Consider the following 20,306-nt stretch of genomic DNA (forward strand, 5'->3'; position numbering starts at 1 on the left):
TGGTAGGGTTTATTTCGAATTTTGTCCAAAACTAACGGTTCATATTGTCTCCCGCTCCTGGTTATAGCATCAAGTTCTCCGGTTAGGTCATTCAAATCCAAGACACAGATGTTATTCATTTCTAGGAACAGTTCGAAAGAATCGATCAGTTCCTGATCAGCCATAATAGCATTTACCCCGTGATTTGGTAAGGGGTTAGTACTAATGTTTGGCTTACTTCTGGGAATAATTGAACCGTTGTCCACCAGGTCTTGGATGCGGTTCTTGAGCGTCCAACACGCTTCAGTCTTGTGCCCATGCCCCTGATGATACTCACAGTATTCATCAGCCCTGTAATTCCTTGGTAATGGATTTGGTGGTGGCCTTGCTTCCAAAGGTTTGATGTAGTTGGCCTTGACGGCCTCTCGGAATACCACAAGGATCGGCATCCCGAGATCAGTATAAGTTCTTCTGGACGATTGATTATTATTTCTCATATTCCCCACACGTAAAGGATTCATGGGAGTGATGCTAGCCACTTCGTGGACCTTGCTAGCTTGGCTAGGTTTCTTATACTTTGAGGTTCCTGAGTCTTCTTTCAGTTGCCCCATCTGAATCAGATCTTCTACTTTCGTAGCAGTGGTAATGAGCGACTGGAATGTTGGTAGGTACTGAGTCTGGAGTTGCTGTTGGTAGACAGGCTGCAGATTTTTTATTATTATGTCTACCTGCTCTTGTTCAGAAGGCCGGTTAATCATTTGGGCGGCTTTGGCCCTCCACCTCGTAAGGAACGAGGAAAAGGGTTCATTGTTTTTCTGCTTGGTGGTTTCTAGTTCTCTTCGAGTGACATCCACCTCCATGTTATAGCGGTATTGGGAATTAAATGCATTGCAGATGTCTTCCCATGTTTTCATTTTGGATCGGTCCAAGCTGACAAACCACCTCAATGCGGCACCGGTAAGAGATTGTTGGAACAACTGAGCAAGGAGCTCGCTGCTCAATCTAAATGGGTTAAGAGCACCTACATACATTTTCAAATGAGTCTTAGGACAAGTGGTTCCATCAAATTTGTCCATGTTGGGCATCTTAAACTTAGTTGGCAACCGGGCTTCAGGGAACAAGGACAAGGAGTCCATGTCCACCACTTCCTTGTGGGTTTTGAGAGTAGTGATGGATCTTTCTAGGAGCTCTAGTTTCTCTCTCATTCTCTGAGCTTCCAGCTCAGAGGCAGTTTTAGAGGGCATATCATCTAGGTTTAGGGCAGGGTTTGTAGGTTCAGCAGCAGGACCCTGATTGGAGGCAGCAGGTCCACTTCCCCTAGCGGAAGCCCCATTTCCATTACCATTCCCATTACCCAGTTCAGCTATCAGGGCGGTCCTTTGGGCAGCCAGTGCTTCATTCATTCTAGCCTCTAGTTGTTCAATGAGGGTTTGGATATCAGCAAGTGATGCCATTGGTGCAGATAGAGTTGTAGGAGTTGCAGGTGAAGCTGGTGTAGCTGGTGAAGCTGGTGAAGCAGGTGATAGTACTGTAGGTGTGGCTGGCACAGATGTGGGCACTTGGATCGTGGGCACCTGTAAGGATAAGGGTAGCTGGATTAGGCACAGTGGTCGGTGAGGTGAATTGACTCTCTTGTCCAATTGTGCATGACTGAAAGTAAAAGAGTGTTTCATGCTCTCTTTGTGTTTACCCCATGTTTATGATATGTCGTGAATGCGCATAACAACACGTCATAATCTGTTTAATGATATGATTCACATCATTGGGTGCATATAGTCCTAAAGGATAGGTTCTATAGGCTATGACACAAATAGAGAATCGGCTTGTATAGGGACCCTTGAACCTTGAGTATGGATATACCTAACCACATGTGAAATAAAGAGTTTCACGTGGGTCCAACGGTACGCATACCCATGGGCCACCCCCAAAAGGATGAGGGGCGGTTTGCGGTAACAGGGAGGACGCTTTGGCTGTCCGTCGACATAATCAAAGAGACCTGCCGATCAGCGCTACTTGCTATCCAGACTCAGAAGTTTGAACAGAGAGAGAAGAAATTCGTTTGAAATTCATTTTTTATGCAATGGAGAAAACGATTCTCAATCGTGCAAATAAATCAACAAATTTAAATATCTTAATCAAATTTGTCACTTAAGTTCAAATTTCCTCTCATCGAGTATTCTTAAAGAAAGAACACTCGATTTATGTCAAGGTACCCTGTAAAACAAAGCATAATAAAGTAATGCCCTAAAGAAGGATAGGTTAGTTTATTCAACAATTGTAGTCCACTTTTTTATGCAAAAAGATTACATAGTCCCCAGTGAAGTCGCCAAACTGTGAACCCCTCCCCAAAACATCAATGACATATGAATGCATGTGACTAAGGGTAGAAATGCACGTGAATGTATGAGTCGCCACCTTGTTTAATTATTTTAGGGTAAACTAGGAAAAAAACCCTAAGTGACTCCGATTTTAATTAACCTAATTACTAGATTAATTATCCCAATGTTAAAAGCATGGTCTGCGAACCCGAGGTGGATCCCGAGACTATGTCATGTTGATGAACTAACCTAATGAATGAATGTTTTGCAAGGTAATTGGACCAATGAAAATGTTCATGTGATTTCGACTTGCCGCTCGGGGTTAAATCCCTAACGTGCCTATGTACTTCCGTTTAAATGGAAGATCAAAGTCAACGTAGTTCGATAGCCCTTCTTTGAAGGGCTTTGAATGGGTATGCTTAATGCATGAGTGTGTGTATGCTTTGTGCATTTTGTTTAGGCATTCTGCCTGAAAATTGATTTTTAGGCATTTGATGCCAAAAATGTTGATTTTAATGCCTTTTAGCCATAAAGATTGATTTAGGCAATTGTTGCCTAAAATTGATGTGATTTAGGCAATTTATTGCCAAAAATTGGTTAGGCGATTTGTCGCCAAACTGATTAATTTTAAGGCTTTTAGCCAAAAAGAGTGATTTAGGCAATTTGATTGCCAAAATGATTGATTTTAGGCGATTGTCGCCAAAATGATTGATTTTAAGGCTTTTAGCCAAAAGATTGATTAATTTTAAGGCATTTTGCCAAAGCTTTTGATTTAAGCGATTTGTCGCTAAAAAGTGGTTAATCTAATTTATTGGCAATTGGTTTGCCAAAAAATTGATTAACTGAATTGTAATGTAGGCAATTGATTGCTAAGAAAAAATGTGTGTAATGAAGGCTATTTGGCCACAATTATTGATTAATTGGACTTAAGCCGAATTTGTTCGAAATAAAGGCAATTTCACCATAGTTATTAGTTAACTAGGCTTTTTAGCCAATATTGTCGGATTTAAGTTTATCACCACGATTATTGATTAACCAGGCGTTTAGCCTAAATTTGTTTAATTGAGGCAGTTTATTTGCCTAATGATTGACGTGAATGCTTTTATGCAATTGTAGAATTAGGAGGAGTAGAAAAGAAGCATGCATGAAGTGCTAAAATTAAATAGGCAGAATTTAATTTGCATACCTGATTTAATCAACGGCCACTTCTTAACTCCAGGTTAAGCTCCTTGTTAAGGGAATATTAATTAATTTAATTTTAGTGACCACTTAACAGAGCAAGAAAGCGATAAAGCTAAATTAAAATGCAAGAAAGCAGTAAAGAATCGCAAAGAGCGTAGGGGAGAAGGAGCGTCCGTCAACACAGACTGAGTGTCTAAAAACGGAGGCCCGAGGCTCCATTTTATAGGAAACGGAGACCTGAGGGCGGTCCTGCCCGCCTTGGAAGGCGGGCGTGCCCACCCTCAAGGGCGGGTGTGCCCGCCTCAGCTGGGCAGGCGTGCCCGCCCTACCTGGGCGGTCGTGCCCGCCTGGCCTGGGCAGGCGTGTCCGCCCTATCTGGGCGGGCGTGCCCGCCCCAGCCAGGCGGGCGTGCCTGCCTGCCCTGGCTGGGCGGTCAGGCCCACCCCTTGAGGGCGGGTGTGCCCGTATGCACCCTTTTCTTTCTTTCTTTTTTTTCCGTTCCGGAGGCTTTTTCGGGAGTTCTGGACTTCCAAAAAATATTCCGGGACCAGTTCCGCGATCCTTATAATTTTTCGGACATTTCAAGTACCATGTTGGCATACTTTCGGTGAATTTCCAAAATGGTCTTTGGTCCGGCCGGGCTATTTGCAGTCCGGAAAAATAGGCTTTTTGTGCCTAAAAAATTTGAGTATTCACAGTAAACTACTATTGAAACACAGGAAAAATGGGGTGTTACATCTCGGGTCCGTCACGCAACTAACAGTTGCGTGACGCAGCTATACTCTGTTGCCCTACCCATATAAATACTGCGTTTTTATCTTAAACAGGCTAGATTTTGAGAGAAGAAAATGAGAGAGAGGAATTTTAAGAAAAATACACTTGCGGCTGAGGTTTTCTGCAAGAACTCCTTTGAGTTATCTTGAAGAAAATCAGTCTTAGAGATTAATTAGATTAAAAAACAAAAAAAAACATACAAAAAAGAGAAAAGGAAAGAAAAACAAAAGAAAAAAAAGATTTTTGTTAAAAACTTGGCAAACAAAGACTTCTGGAGACTTTGAACCTTACTCCTAAGACGTTCAGATTGTGTGCAATCCTCAAATCTGAGGGTTAGGTAATTATCTAAACTTTTCTTGGTATTTTTAGTCATTAATTCGTTATTATTTATTTTGTTGATATTTGGGTAGCCTGATATTGATTAAACGGTATTCTGCCTATTATTGGACATTTTTGAGTTATATTAAAACAAGTTTTGATAAAAAGAAAACGTAAAAAGGATTTTTTGAAAGGTAGTTACGGACCAGAGCAGTTGCGTCACGCAGCTACAAGCTTTGTGACGGAACTGTTCATGTCCAAAACATGTTGACATTACCCCGACTAGTTGCGTGACGGAACTGTTCGTGCTTATAATTTTATTTCGTTTATATCTTCTTATTTAATATCGTGTTTTAAATAGATGATTGATGAATCTGAAAGTTTTGCCAAAGTCACGAACAGCTGCGTCACGCAACTATGAGTTCCGTCACGCGACTGTTCTTCCATAGAACAGCTGCGTGACGTGACTGTTCTAGGGTTCCAAAATAATTTTTTTTTTATTATTTTATGTAATCAAACAAATGTTCAATTCTTTTTATAATTCAAGAAACAACCAATAATGGGCAGATTGCGATTTGATCTAGCACATTAATTTATTATCATGCATGATTTCGGGTTTTTAAGGTTTATTGGATTTAAATTGGGTAGAATGTATTTTAAGTTTGGTTTGTGGCTCGCCTTTAACCATAAGGCAAGAGCGAGCCTTTTGATTATTTTAACTTGACTGTTATGGGTTGAATGGTTGGTGTGGTTTGAATGATTATGAATGCAATGAATGAATTTATTTGGGACGATTAAATGATTTTCCACATAGGAACTCGGTTCGATTTATTCGGGTTGGGTTTGTATAAATAAATTGGCTTTTCTAAAATAAAATAAAATAAAATTAGAAATTGTAGGTTAACAGAGGTCGATTTTCAGAGTGTCAGCTTCGAACGGGCCGACGTACCTAATTCCCTTATCCAGAATCGCATTGGTGCACCTGACTAGTCTTTTTGGCCTTAAGTAAAATTGGGATTAAATGAAGTCACTTTTAATTGGAAACGGTCCCATTGCCGAAAAAATGGGTGGCGACTCAAAAATTATTTATAAGACCGATTTATCGGCACCGCATCCAAAATATAAATATTTTATCAAAAATCACAAAAAGGATGTTTTCGGGTCCTTTGGGGGGATTTTCGGCAAAAACAAGTAGTGAAATGACAACTCTTCGAACTGCTGAGCCAACTAGTCGAGGCGTTGTAGGTAAGGAACCAAATGCTGCTCTTTAATTTTCCATTTCTTCAATGCTTGAGAGATTGTTAGACGCTTGATCTGAATACTCAATATTGCCTCTAGTCCGGCGATACATGCTTCATATTCTGCTTCATTATTGGTGACTTGAAATGCCAACTTAATATTGAGGGCAGTTGCTCCCCGTCTAGAGTTACTCTGACTATCCCAACGCCACAACCCTGATAGTTAGTAGCCCCATCAAAATACATCTTCCACTAGTCTGATTAGATCTGGAGGATGTCTTCATTTTGAAATCTGACGTTTGCGACTTTGGCATCCCCTAAGGATGTGGCTAGGTGATCTGCTATCACACTGCCTTTGATTGCTTTCTTTACAACAAACTTTAGGTCAAATGCTGCAAAGATGGTGGCCCATTTTACCCTCTTACTGTCTAAAATCGGCCTCTCCATAAGGAATTTCAAGGAGCTCTGGTCAAAGATGACATGAGTGGTGTAAGAGCAAAGGTAATGCTAGAGTTTAGTGCATACCAATGCCGGAGATTGGGATAGTTGTTCGATTCTACTACACTTCAGTTTTGTAGCCAGCATGCGCTTACTTAGATAGTAAACAACATTCTCCTTGTAGGAATCCAATGCTTCTTGTGCTAGTATAGCCCCTATGGCTTCATCAGTTACTAATAAATAGAGGAGAAGATCTTTCCGGGCCTTGGGGGCCTGAAGATCTGGAGGGTTGAGCAAATACGCTTTCATCTATTCAAAGGCTTTCTAGCACTAGTCATCCCAATTCTTCAGGGCATCTTTCCTTAAAATTTTAAAGATCGATCCATAAGCATCTGCTAACTATGAAACAAACAGACAGATGTATTAAATGTGGCCTAAGAACCCCGAATCTCCTTTTCTGTCTTAGAAGGTTACGTCTCTAGGATGGCTTTCGACTTTGACAGATTAATCTCAATCGCTCTTTTAGAGACCATGTAGCCTAGAAAGATACTAGATGGGGCCCCGAAGAGGCACTTGGCAGGGTTGAGTTTCAAGTTATAATGGCAAAGTTTGGAGAAGAACTGCTTAAGGGAAATTAAGTGGCTTGGCTCATCTTGGTGTGGACAACCATGTCATCGACATATACCTCTATATTTTTATGCATTAGATCATGGAAGATCATGGTAGCCATCCTCTAGTAGGTGGCTTTGGCATTCTTCAGCCCAAATGGCATCATCCTGTAACAAAAGGTATCACAATAGGTGATGAATATAGTCTTTGGCTTATCTAGTGGATTTACTAGTATCTGATTATACCTTGCATATAGATCTGTGACTGAAATCACGCTAGACCTTGCCATTCTATCAATAAGCAGGTCTATATGGGATAATGGAAAATCGTCCTTAGGACATGCCTCATTTAGATCCCAGTAGTTGACGTAAATTCTGATCTTGCCATCTTTCTTGGGAATCGACATTATATTTACCAGCCATGTTGGGTAATCGATGGCCTTGATAAAGTTGTTTTCCAATAGCTTGGTTATTTCTTCTTTGATTCTGAGGGAAATCTCCGGTTTCTGCCTTCAAAACTTTGTTTAAATGGCCTGACGTTATCATACGTAGGGATCTTATGAACGACAATGCCAGGATCTATGTCGGTCATGTCGCTAGCTGTCCATGCAAAGCAATCTGAGTACTGTTTGATGAGCTTTGTCAACCCCAGTTTACAATCACTTTCATGCACAAAAAATGTATGTTTTAGTTCATTTTTTGTGCCAATGTTTATTTTTCTTTCATAACTTCTGTTTCCTTTTCATTTTCATTTTCTGTTTTGCTAGCAATCTCATTTAGGTTAGAGAAAGGGTAACAAGAAAACTGTAACTTTTCATTAATGGTAAAAGTGCCATAGTCGGCATCTACATTCAGCTCAACAAAAAGGTTTCCTAGCTTAGAAAGAAAAGATTCAGAAGACTCTGAACTAGACTCTGACTCAGATTCAATTTGTGACTGAACTCAGGCTCAAGTAGGAGGAAGGTGGACTACTCTTTGCGCTCCTCCAAGTACCAGTTCTGGAGAGGTGCTTGGGCAGGTTGTATGAGGCTTGTGGGGTTTGCTTCCACTTGGTTGGTAATCATGCATATATGAAAGACAGAGACCTCCATGTTGTCCTCTCAGTCTGTCTAGAGCTCAAAAAGAGGCTCGTGGTCTTCTACTGAGAGCTTGCCATGAAAAGGAATTTCAAAGTCGGCTATTAGTTTTTTAGCAAGAGGGCAATACCAAGGTTCTTGAAAGAAGCAATAAGGTTCAGATTCCCTCTCTTTAATAAAATAATCATTGAGGGTTTTGAAGTATGGGCGCATCAGAATGTCCCTTATTTCACCTCTTATTCTTGCCACTCGCTTGGCGTCTTCTAGCTCCTCTCGGTCTTCATCAGTCAGCTTGTATCCAAGACCAAAGGGAGGTTTAGCAATCAGGAATTCGATGAAGGAGGCCATACCCTGCTGGTTTCGGTGAAGTCTCATTCTTGAAAAATATTATATGGTTCTCATCATGTTAGCTTCAAGGGGTTATTGTAGGGGTCAAAGTCCATAGGAAAAATCTCTTTACCAGGCTTTGCTTCGATGAGCTGAACTGAATCAAAGGAGAAGCCAGACAGAGGATAGATTGCTGGTTCAGGTTGGATTTCTAAGAGTGGGGCCAATGCAAGGATTTTAGATTTTCCAGTCAACTCCCCTTTGATAGTTACCATTGCATTATCATGGGGCAACTTCAACTTCTAATGTAGGGAGGAGGCTACTGCTTTAGCCGAATGAATCCAGGGCCTTCCCATGAGAAGGTTGGAACAAGCGTGACATCCACCACCTGGAATTATATACTAATAACTGCAGGCTCGATAGTGACTTCCAGATTAGCCACGATTGACACTTCTCTTCTTATGTTATCATATGCCCACACTATCTAATCGGATGGCATAAAATCTTTAGTTGTTAACCCTAAATAACTAGCAATTTTTAGGGGGCAAACGGTCAGAGCTAATCCGTTGTCTACCAAGACCATAGGTATTGTTTTCCCCCTGGCTTGGACTGTAATATAGAGAGCATGATTGTGCATGGAACCCCCCTTTGGGATCTTATGATTGGCAAAATGAATGTCCATGGAACTAGGTATGTCTTTGGCTAGATATGAGGCCCTATATAGAAATGTTAGGCTTCGTCTTCTTCAGCTGCTCCAAGACAAGATTCTCGCGCTGAGGGCTGGAATTGGAGGTAGTTATGTCTTTGGCTAGGGTGGCAAGGTTGGGTAGAGCTTTAGGAGGAGGCGATGGGTATTGTCTTTTGGTCCAGGTGATGGCATTGATTTCCTTAAGTACGTCGTTGAGATCTATGATGCAGCATGAGTCGGTGAAGACTAGTTGGATTAAGGAGGCTAGTTCATAATCTGGCTCTTGATGAATCATGTGAATGTTGTTTTGGTGATGAGGGAGAGGCTTAGTGTTTTGAGTTGGATCAGGGAGGATTTGGCCGCTTTCCACCAAATCTTGAATCTTATACCGTAGGGTCTTGCACTCATCAGTTTTATGCCCAGACCCTTGGTGGAAAGCACAGAAAGAGTTTAGGTTGAATGTTTTAGGGATGGGGTTTGGTAGAGGCCTAGTTTCAAGTGGCTGGATCAACGTATCATCCACAGACTTCCGAAAGATGAAAGAGAGAGGAACCCCCAAATCAGTAAAGTTATGCCTATCTGTTCGGGCAACTGGTCTCGGAGGAGGAGGAAGTTGTCTCTGGCTGGTCAAATTGGCCACCTCACCGCCTTTCTAACTGACGGGAGACCTGCGTGATAACTTGCTTGAGGCTTTTTGTATTTTAAGGAAGAGGCCTGGTCTTCCTTGATTTGGCCCGACTGGATCAGGTCCTCGATCTTGGTTGCAGTAGCAATAACTGCTCGGAAGTCTGGGAGGTACTGTGTCCTCAAGTGATTATGGTAATAGGGGAGTAGGTTCTTGACAATGACGTCAATCTTTTCTTGCTCGGAGTGACAGTTAAACATCTGAGAAGCCTTGCCTCTCCACCTCATAAGGAACAAGGAGAAAGACTCTCAAGCCCCCTATTTAGTGGTCTCCAGGTCCCTCATTATAATGTCAACTTCAACATTGTAGTAGTACTATTGGTTGAAGGCATTACAGATCTCATCCTAAGTTCTCTTCTTAGCATTGTCCAAGGTGACAAACCAGCAGAGAGCAGCACCAGTTAGAGATTGCTAGAATAATTGAGCAAAGAGCTCATTGTTTACGCTGAGAGGAGTAAGGGCACCCACATACATCTTCAGATGAGTCTTGGGGCATGTGGTGCCATCAAATTTGTCCATTGTAGGCATCTTAAATTTGGCTAGCAGTCTAGCCTTTGGAAAGAGCGGGAAAGAGTCAACATTAATGAGATCCTCATGTTTCTTGATGCTCTTGAGAAACTTTTCAAAGGAGTCCATCTTCTCCATCATCCTCTTAAGCTCAAGAAAGGCCAAGTCATCCCCCAATCGGCTTGGGTTAGTAGTAGCGTTGTATATGGCTCCAACCTTATGAACTGACCCTCTGGCAGTCTGGTCGCATTGGGTGGAGCAGCAGGTTGATCATTCGACCCTCCAGTCTGGTTTAGAGGGGTATCGACATTCTGGCTAGTGTTAATCAGAATCCTTACTTCCTCCAAAATGGTCTCCTTCTAGGTAGCAATAGTGTTGTGGAGGGAGTTATTTTGTTCAATCAACATGTTGCGAAAGCAGGTTTCTTGATCCCGGAGCATTTCTTCCATCACAGCCCTCAGTTCAGTAGGTGGAGTAGCAGTCATTGTTATCGTTCTTTAGAATAAGTAAATAAAAGAAGGTATCAGTACATAGTATGAGGGTTTTATAACTCAGGTCTGTGTTTGAGGTTTTTGGTGTTTAGATTGTATAGGTTAATGTTTAAGGCTACAAGCAACTAGTGGAAGTAGTAGAGATGCTCAGGTCGGTGTTTAAGGCTTTTGGGTGATGAGGAAGCAATGCTTGAATCAAGATTTGAGGGCACGATTCAGGCATTATCTCCATTTAGGGATTATAGGTGCTCAGGTCAGTGTTTGAGGCTGTTGAGAAAATAGGAAGCAATGCCCGAATCTAGATTTGAGGACATGATTTTGGCATTGCCCCTAGTTTGGGGATTATGGGTGCTCAGGTTGGTATTTGAGGCTTTTGGTAATTTGGGATGCTCAAGTCGGTGTTTGAGGCTTTAAGTGAGTAGGAAACAATACTGAATCAAGATCCAAGGGCATGATCAGGCATTGCCCCTAGTTTTGAAATTTGAGGTGCTTAGGTCTGATTTAAGGCTTTTGGGTAGTTTGATGGTTCTCATATCGGTTTTTGAGGCTTTAAATGACTGTAGAGGTAGTAGATGTGCTCAGGTCGATGTTTGAGACTTTTGGAAAGATAGGAAGCAATGCTTGAATCAAGATTTGAGGGCATGAGTCGGACACTGCCCCCTAGTTTGGGGATTATTGGTGTTTAGATGTGGTTTAAGGCTTTTGGGTGATTTGAGGTGCTCAGGTTGGTGTTTGAGGCTTTAAATGACTGGTAGAGGTAATAGAGGTGCTCAAGTTGGTGTTTGAGGCTTTTTAGGAAAATAGGAAGCAATGCTTGAATCAAGATTTGAGGGCGTGATTCAGGGCATTGCACCCAGTTTGGGGATTATGGGTAATTAGGTCTGGTTTAAGGCTTTTAGATAATTTGAGGTACTCAGGTCGGTGTTTGAGGCTTAAGGAAAATAGAAAGCAATGCTTGAATCAAGATTTAACAGCATGATTCGGGCATTGCCCCCAGTTTGGGAATCAGAGTTTGGTTTAAGGCTTTTAGGAATTTTGGGTGCTCAGGTCGGTGTTTGAGGCTTTTGGTAATTTGAGGTGTTTAGGTTGGTGTTTGAGGCTCATAAGTCGGGCATATTTCCTTGGGTAAGGATTTGTGGTTAGGCTAGATCACTGGTTGGTGTTTAGGTTTGACCATGGGTTGGGGTTGGACCATTGGTTGGTGTTTAGGGTTACTTCTTGGTCCATAACATGACATGCTTGAATGCGTGGATGTTATGTCAAAATAGTTTCATGATTGTTGGGTGCATACAATCTCAGGGATTGGTTCTAGGGTCATTACATGCTTTTGTTGGATTAGTTTAAGGGTCCTATTCGCTAGAGTTAGAATATACCTCGTCATTTGACCATGTCATATCAAATGGAACGATTGGTATGGCAAACCCTTTACCCTACTGTAAGGAATGGAGGTATATAAGATCGGGTGAGCAACTTTCTTAACCCGGGGTAGCTCTATTGAAGATTGCCCCTAAGTGATAATAGCAACTCGGTTTGCTTAATTCTAATGACGGGAAATGATCCCGAATGATGCATCTGAATGTATGCAAAGGCGATTTCTCCATTAGACCCAAACTAGAGATTCGAAGCCTGCTCGGTAGTCCTCTTACTATATTTTTTTTTAGTTTGTAAAAAAATGTTTAAGTCCCTAGTGGAGTCGCCAACTATGAGCCCTATTCCGAGCGCCATGGGAAAGACTCGAAGGATGGAGTCTACCCAGATGGGCCCATTGATCAGTTCGTCATGGAAATTAGGAGGAACTCCTTACGATTCCTTTTGTTTATTTGATTAGTCATGGCTTAGTTTAGCGCTTATGTGATGTCGGCATGGCTCTTAGGAGCACTTTTACTGTGTGTGATGTGATAGAGTCGCCAAATTAATTTATTGTTATTTTCAGGGAAAAGACTAAAGAAAAAGTAATAAAGGAATAAAGGGTGTAATTCAAAGGGGAGCCCGACTCTAGCCTCATTTCGAGGATTCTAGGTCGTGGGACACATTCCCCTAAGTCCCGACTAGTTAGTTTGTCAAGGGTCTGCTACCTAGACTAAAATCCATAGATATGCCTTCGTACCTCATTTATAGGAGGATCAGGGCGCACAAAGTTCTACCATCGATTATGATGGTAGCGTTTTTGAGGGTGCCACTTGTGGAGTTGACTTATAAGGTGTCGGACGGACCGGGCTTTAGGTTTGAAAATTGGTTTTATCGATTTTACAGAACGGATCGAGCTTTACGTGCCGAACGGATCGGGCTTGACAGTTGATATGGTGCTAGAAAGACCAGGCTTAATTAATAAAGTATGAGTGGAGTGATTATACCCTAGAGTGTGTGGGCCGGATCAAAGCTCCACGATTGTTAATGACCAAAAAGATCGAGTCTTCCTCCAAATCAAGCAAAGGTTGGGCATAAGGACTTGTAGTCTTATAATATTACTAATTAACGAATTGTTAATTAATTTTTAAATTAATTAATAATAAATTGACTAGCTAGTAATTTGGTCTAAGGAAGACCAAAGTGTCAGTGAAAGTCAAAAAGATTGACTTTTGAGAACCAAGTCGGGGTTTAACTCAACTAAGGAAGAAGAGCATGGTCGGACTATATAGCTTTAGAAATGTTCACGAGGGAGAAATAGAGTCATTAATGCTTAAAAAGCGCTCAATAAAACAACAAGAGGTAAGTAAAAATGAGGGGGGAGGTGCCCTTTTATAGGGCAAGGAGTTGCTAGGCAGAGGACACGGCAGTACTGAGGTCCTCAAATTTGGTACCGCAGTGCTCCTTTTCGATACCGTATATGGCCTTCAGCATGCCACAAATCGATCCCAAAAAGGAGCTGATCGACACCGACAAGGGGCTGGCCAGCACAGATTGGGCAAATTACTAACCTACCCCTGACCTTTGTTTTTAGTGTTTCTGGGCTTCTGGAGGTCCGTTCGTGGTTCAAACGACGTTCGATCGAGCTGATTCTCACGTCGTTGAAACTGTAGCAAAATTGTTTATAGGTCGGTACTGAAATCATGGTCAACAATTTCAACTTCACACCCAATGCTTGTTAACACCGAAAACTTTAGAACACACAAGGATTGCAAATGTTTCTCCTCAACCTAAAGTTGCTAAGGTATCTCTCTCTCTCTCTCTCTCTCTAGTCACTATGTAATAAAAATATGTATTTGTAACACAAATCCTAAACATTAATTTTTATCATGACCATAAAGAATTACTATTTGAACTTAATTATGTATCTGAATATTACAATTAAACTAATGATGATGTAATTTTAATTACAGTTAAAAAATATAATATTATAACATTAAATGACTAATATTTAAACTCAAGTAATATTATTACTATATTTATTATTATGAGAATTACTAATATTTGAATCTAATATTAAAATTAAAAAAGAAAATCAAATTCTAGTACTAAAAATTAAAAAATATTACTCAATTAGGAACACTAATAAAAGATTAATATGTGAACTCATTATAAATTTTAATATTAAAATGTTTTGAGAAAAACGGAAAAATATTTTAACTTTAACTTATGTACTATATTTTAGCACGATTAAGAGGGTGTTTGATTCAGATCTTCATGCAACTAGTATCCGATTCATATTCAACAACTAGCTTATAAGTGTTTGGTAAGATTTTTAATAAACATATGATAGTTGATATAACGTTAAATAGTTGTTGACTGCTTCTGCTACATTTTGGAGTTTTTTCGTATTAACTGTTAGTCCATTTGAATATTATTTTATTTGGACTACATTAATCATAGAAAAATGATTATTAATAAAATTTTCAAATTAATATTTTTATGAACATTTTATTTATTGTTATTTAAACGTAAAAATTTTAAATATTATCAAAGAATTAATTAATATTTTCACATATGTAATACATTAGATTAAAAAAATAATATATTCAATTTAAACATAAATAAATAAATAAATAAATATAAATATACATATATATACATAAAAAAAATTATATCCAAAATGGTCATTTTATATTTTTACTACTAAGCACCAATATTCAACAGCTAACTAGTATCAGCTATTAGCCACTAGCTATCGGCAACCACTATCAATTATAGTATCAACAACGAAAATAAACTAGTTCTAAGAATTTTAATAATTAATATTTTATTATGATATGACTAATATCTAAATTCAATTAGAAATTTTGTATACAAAAAGGTTAATAATAATTATGTATAAAAAATTAAAAAGCAAATATATAATAAGTATAAGCTAAAAGAACTAGTAAACATAAATAATACAAACACCGGAAATTGGTCAGGTAATCTGTGGAAAGATAACTTCTATTAACATAAGGATGCGGGAAAGACTTGAAGCTGTTTAAGGGTGGGACTTTCCAAGTACAACACACACAAGCTCCGAAGCTGCGGCGAGAAGGCCCTACATTTAGCAATAATAGAGATGGGACCCATACGGGGACTAGTGGAGCCCACAACTGGACTTGTAGCATTAGAGAGTCAACAGCGCTACGCTAAAAGGATGGCATTCGTGCGTGTGAAACAGAAGACACGCTAAAGCAAAAATCCAAAGTAGCGAATGCGTTGAACTGAGGTCATTGCCGGTGTGCCGTGACCCTTGGTTGGGTTTCGCTCTTTACTTTGACCCGTGCTCTAGCGCCCTTGGTCAATTCAAGTTGTTGAATCATTTGGACCTGTACATGCACATTCGTAGAACATCAGTCGAAAGCATTATTGGCCAAATAAAAAAAGATTACCCCTATATTTTTTTTATAAAAAATTTATTGGATTTTTATTTCTTTCTTTAATTTATTGACAATTCAATTCGTAAAATTACATTTGTAAACACTCCAATTTATATATAATTTATCTTATAAATGACGCATGATATCTGTCATGCGTCATTTATAAGACAAATTATTATGTATTAACTCTAAAAGTATATAGAATAAAACTTTACTTTCCATACTAAATTTTGTTATTAGTTCCTAACTCATGATAATTAATTTAAGATTTGAATCTTCATTTATCAAATATAGTCAATAGAGGTTCTAGGCAGAAAAAAGAAAATAACTATAAAAAATTAGAATTACTAGAAGATACCGACTAATCTTGGCAAACAGACACTTAGAATAAAATGATTACTAATATGTAGTCCACCCAACTACTAGGAAATTACTATCACAATACTAAAGAAGATTTCCAAGCTAAAACCCTCGAGGTCCTAAGCGAAGTTCGAGAAATGGGGAATAAAAATGACTATGAGTTGAGGAATGATTCTCTCCTCTCCCTGAACATCATGGCTATAAATTTTCCATGAAAACCCAAGATGTCCACCTTTTAATCATATGATGGAACAACTGATCCAAGGAGCCACCTAGCAAACTTCTAATGTGGATGCATGATAACAACATGAATTAATTGCATTAAGTAAGACAAAAGAAAGATTTAAAAGCTTGCTCGCTATTTCAATATATGATGTCTGATGCATCTTTAATTGTAATGATAAATTTCATGCCACATATGATAAAGTTGTCCAAAGTTCAAAAGAAAAAAGTTGACGAAAGCTATAAATTAAGAAGTATAGTCCCTTTATAATAACTTGACATGGAAACTAGCTAGTTTATCAAAGTTAAAGAAGGAAATTGGGTGCATATGGGTATATTTGCAAATAAAGAAGGATTTATTAACAAGAATGATATTCACTACAAGGCAAGGATGGTCGCCAAAGGGTTATGCTAAAATGGAGTGAATTTATTATAATGGAATATTTTCTCCATTGTTAAATATTCTTCAATTAGAATTTTGTTGTCCTTAGTAGCACATTTGACTTGGAAGAAGTTCAATAGAACATTGTTGGCCCAAGGTCAATTATCCTAAAGATTTTGATGATTAATAAATCAAATTTAATATTTTATACATGCTAAAGTGTGTTTACACATAATTTTTAATGAAGAATTCATGTTCCTACAACTCAAACATTATTATTGAAGACACTCTCTAAGCTAAGTGGAGTTGAGAGCGAGCCTCAGAGCTGATATCGACATTGAGCCCACCATCATGTAGAAGCAGATTCGTTATGATAACATCTTCGCTTAGTATCAGGACATGCCCCAGGAGGTGTGAACCCCTCCCCAAAATGTCATGGGCATGTGAATGCATGTGACTAAAGGAAGAAATGCACGTGAATGTATGAGTCGCCACCTTGTTTAATTGTTTTAGGGTAAACTAGGAAAAACCCTAAGTGACTCCAATTTTAATTAACCTAGTTACTAGATTAATTAGCCCAATGTCTAAGGCATGGTCTTCGAACCCGAGGTGGATCCCGAGACTATGTCAAGCTGATGAAACTAACCTAAGAATGAATGTTTTGCAAGGAAGATGAAATAATTTAGACCAATGAAAAAGGTGTTTATGTGATTCGACTTGCCGCCCGGGGTTAGATCCCGAACGTGCCTACGTACTTCCGTTTGAATGGAAGATCAAAGTCAACGTAGTTCGATAGGCCTCTTTTAGAGGGCTTTGAATGGGATGCTTTATGCATGAGTGTGTGTATGCTTTGTGCATTTTGTTTAGGCATTGTGCCAAAGAATTGATTGTTTTAGGCATTTTGCCAAAAGGTTGATTGATTTGATTTTAGGCATTTGATGCCAAAAATGTTGATTTTGATGGCTTTTAGCCAAAAAGATTGATTTAGGCAATTTGATTGCCAAAATGATTGATTTTAGGCGATTGTCGCCAAAATGATTGATTTTAAGGCTTTTAGCCAAAAAGAGTGATTTAGGCAATTTGATTGCCAAAATGATTGATTTTAGGCGATTGTCGCCAAAATGATTGATTTTAAGGCTTTTAAAGCCAAAAGAGTGATTTAGGCAATTTGATTGCCAAAATGATTGATTTTAGGCGATTGTCGCCTAAATGATTGATTTTAAGGCTTTTAAAGCCAAAAGATTGATTTAGTTTTAAGGCATTTTGCCAAAACTTTGATTTAAGCGTTTTATTACTAAAAAATGACTGATCTTACTTATTGGCAATTTGTTTACCAAAAGTAATTAATCAAACTGCAATGTAGGCAATTTAATGCCAAAAGAACGTGAATAATTTAGGCTACTTAGTCACAATTATTGATGAACTGGACTTAAGCCGAAAATTGTTCGAAATAAAGGCAATCATACCATAGCCATTGATAGACAAGATATTTTAAGCCAATATTGTCGGATTTAAGCTTTAATACCACGATTATTAATTAACCGGGCATTTAGCTTAATCATGCTTTAATTGAGGCAATTTGCTTGCCTATATGATGACATGAAAGCATTTATGCAGTTGTAGAATTAAAAGGAGTAGAAGAGAAGCATGCATGAAGTGCTAAAATTAAATAGGCAGAGTTTTGTTTACGTACCTGATTTAGTCGACGGCCACTTCTTAACTCCAGGTTAAGCTCCTCGTTAAGGGAAATTAATTAATTTAATTTTAATGACCACTTAACAAAGAAAGAAAGCAATAAAAGCTAAATTAAAATGCAAAAAAGCAGTAAAGAATCGCAAGGAGCGAGAGGGAGAAGGAGCGTCCGTCAATACAGACTGAGTGAGGAAAACAGGAGCCCGAGGCCTGTATTTATAGGCGCAAAACGGACTGTTTCCGGTGGCCGGGTCGCCGGCCCGGGGGCCGTCCCGGCGGCCGGGCCGCCGGATGGACCGCCGGCTGGGCAGCCGGATCGACGGCCCTCCCGGCGGCCCTTCCGGCGGTCGGGCCGCCGGTCCGTCGGCGGCCTGCCTGGCGGCTGGGCCGCCCGGATAGCCGCCGGGATGGGCCGCCGGCTCGGCGGCTGGGCCGCCGACTCGGCGGCCTTTCCGCAGCCGAGCCGCCGGTCCTTCGGCGGCTGGCTCCGGTGGCTGAGCCACCGGGGCAGGCAAGTTCACTCCGGGGGCTTTTCCGGGAGTTCCGGACCTCCAAAAAATATTCCGAGACCAGTTCCGTGATCCTCGTAATTTTCCGGATGTTTCAAGTACCATATTGGCATATTTCCGGTGAACTTTCCGAAAGGCCTCCGGTCCAGCCGGACTGTTCGCAGTCCGGAAGAAAACAGGCTTTTGAGCCTCAAAATTTGAGTGTTCACAGTTGCCCCCCACCGGCAACCATAAAAATGATTTATGGGCGTCGGTGGTTGTTTGAAGACCAAATTTTGGAGGCGAAAATCAAACGCGTCCGGAAGACCCGCCTTTTAGCCTTTTCCTTATAAATAGCTGACGAATTCATTTTTCATTCATTCCAAACTTCCAATTCTCTCAACTTTCTCACCATGGCAGGCTATAGCAGTGATGAAGACTTTCTGGAGTCTCTGGGGATCTCCCTCGATGATGCCAATCTGGCGGTGGAAGCGGATACCCACGCCTCCGTGACCGGCATCTTTGCCCAGGTAAGCTCATTTCTCATTTATTTATTTGGGCCTTGGGCCAAAATGTGAATTTTTTGTTGGGCCTTAGGCCAAATTGTGATTTTTTGGGCCTTAGGCCAAAGGGGAATTTTATTGGGCCTTAGGCCAGATGTGATTTTTTTGGGCCTTAGGCCAAAATGTGATTTTTTGGGCCTTAGGCCAAACAATGAATTTTATTGGGCTTTAGGCCAAACAATGAATTTTATTGGGCCTTAGGCCAAATGTGAATTTTTTGGGCCTTGGGCCAAATTGTGATTTTTTTGGGCCTTAGGCCAAAATTGTAATTTTTTGGGCCTTAGGCCAAACAATGAATTTTATTGGGCCTTAGGCCAAATGTGAATTTTTTGGGCCTTGGGCCAAATGGTGATTTTTTGGGCCTTAGGCCAAAATTGTAATTTTTTGGGCCTTAGGCCAAACAATGAATTTTATTGGGCCTTAGGCCGAATGTGAATTTTTTGGGCCTTAGGCCAAATGGTGATTTTTTGGGCCTTAGGCCAAAATTGTAATTTTTGCTTATTATCTTTATCAGTATGCATGCTAGGAAAGCACTAAGATATTACCCTTAGTAAGGGACCGAGGAGTAACTCTTAGGTTATTTTACCTTTTAGGATTGTCGTATTAAGTTGGATGTCGGCGAGAGTTCAATAGCTGGAATTCCGCCCGAAATTCTTGATTACAGCCACCCGGTGGGTGCAATTATCCGCCCGTCTTATCTGGGTTATCTAAGACACCTTGACATGGCTCGGAACAATCACAAGGAATTATTGGGTGCTTTGGCCGAGAGGTGGTGGGACACTACCAACACCTTCCACTTTTCTTGGGGCGAACTGACAATGACCCCTATGGATTTTTCTATGATTTCCGGAATCCCTTTCGGAGTTCGACCGATTGAGCTGTATGATGATTGGAGGTCTGAGATCTCCTCTGACCGAATGTTGGAGTTGATTGGGCTGGACCTGCCCCGGGTTGTCGAGCCTGGCACGGTTTCTCCCGCGTTGAGCGTTTCTAGGCGCTGGTTATCCCTCCAGGCCCCTGACATCTATGTTAGATTTAGGCGGGGAGAGCTGACGGCTACTCAGGTAGCCAGATTTACCTTGCTGCTATTATTTGCTTCGACCTTCTGGTCCAACAGAAAAGAGAGATTTAACCCCTCTATCTTGAAGAGTTTGGAGAATCTGGCCCATTTAAAGGAGTATGACTGGGCCGGTGCT

This window comes from Jatropha curcas, chromosome 11 (assembly GCF_041381405.1).
Source record: "Jatropha curcas cultivar XTBG-Jc1 chromosome 11, XTBG_Jcur_1.0, whole genome shotgun sequence".
Lineage (NCBI taxonomy): Eukaryota > Viridiplantae > Streptophyta > Magnoliopsida > Malpighiales > Euphorbiaceae > Jatropha > Jatropha curcas.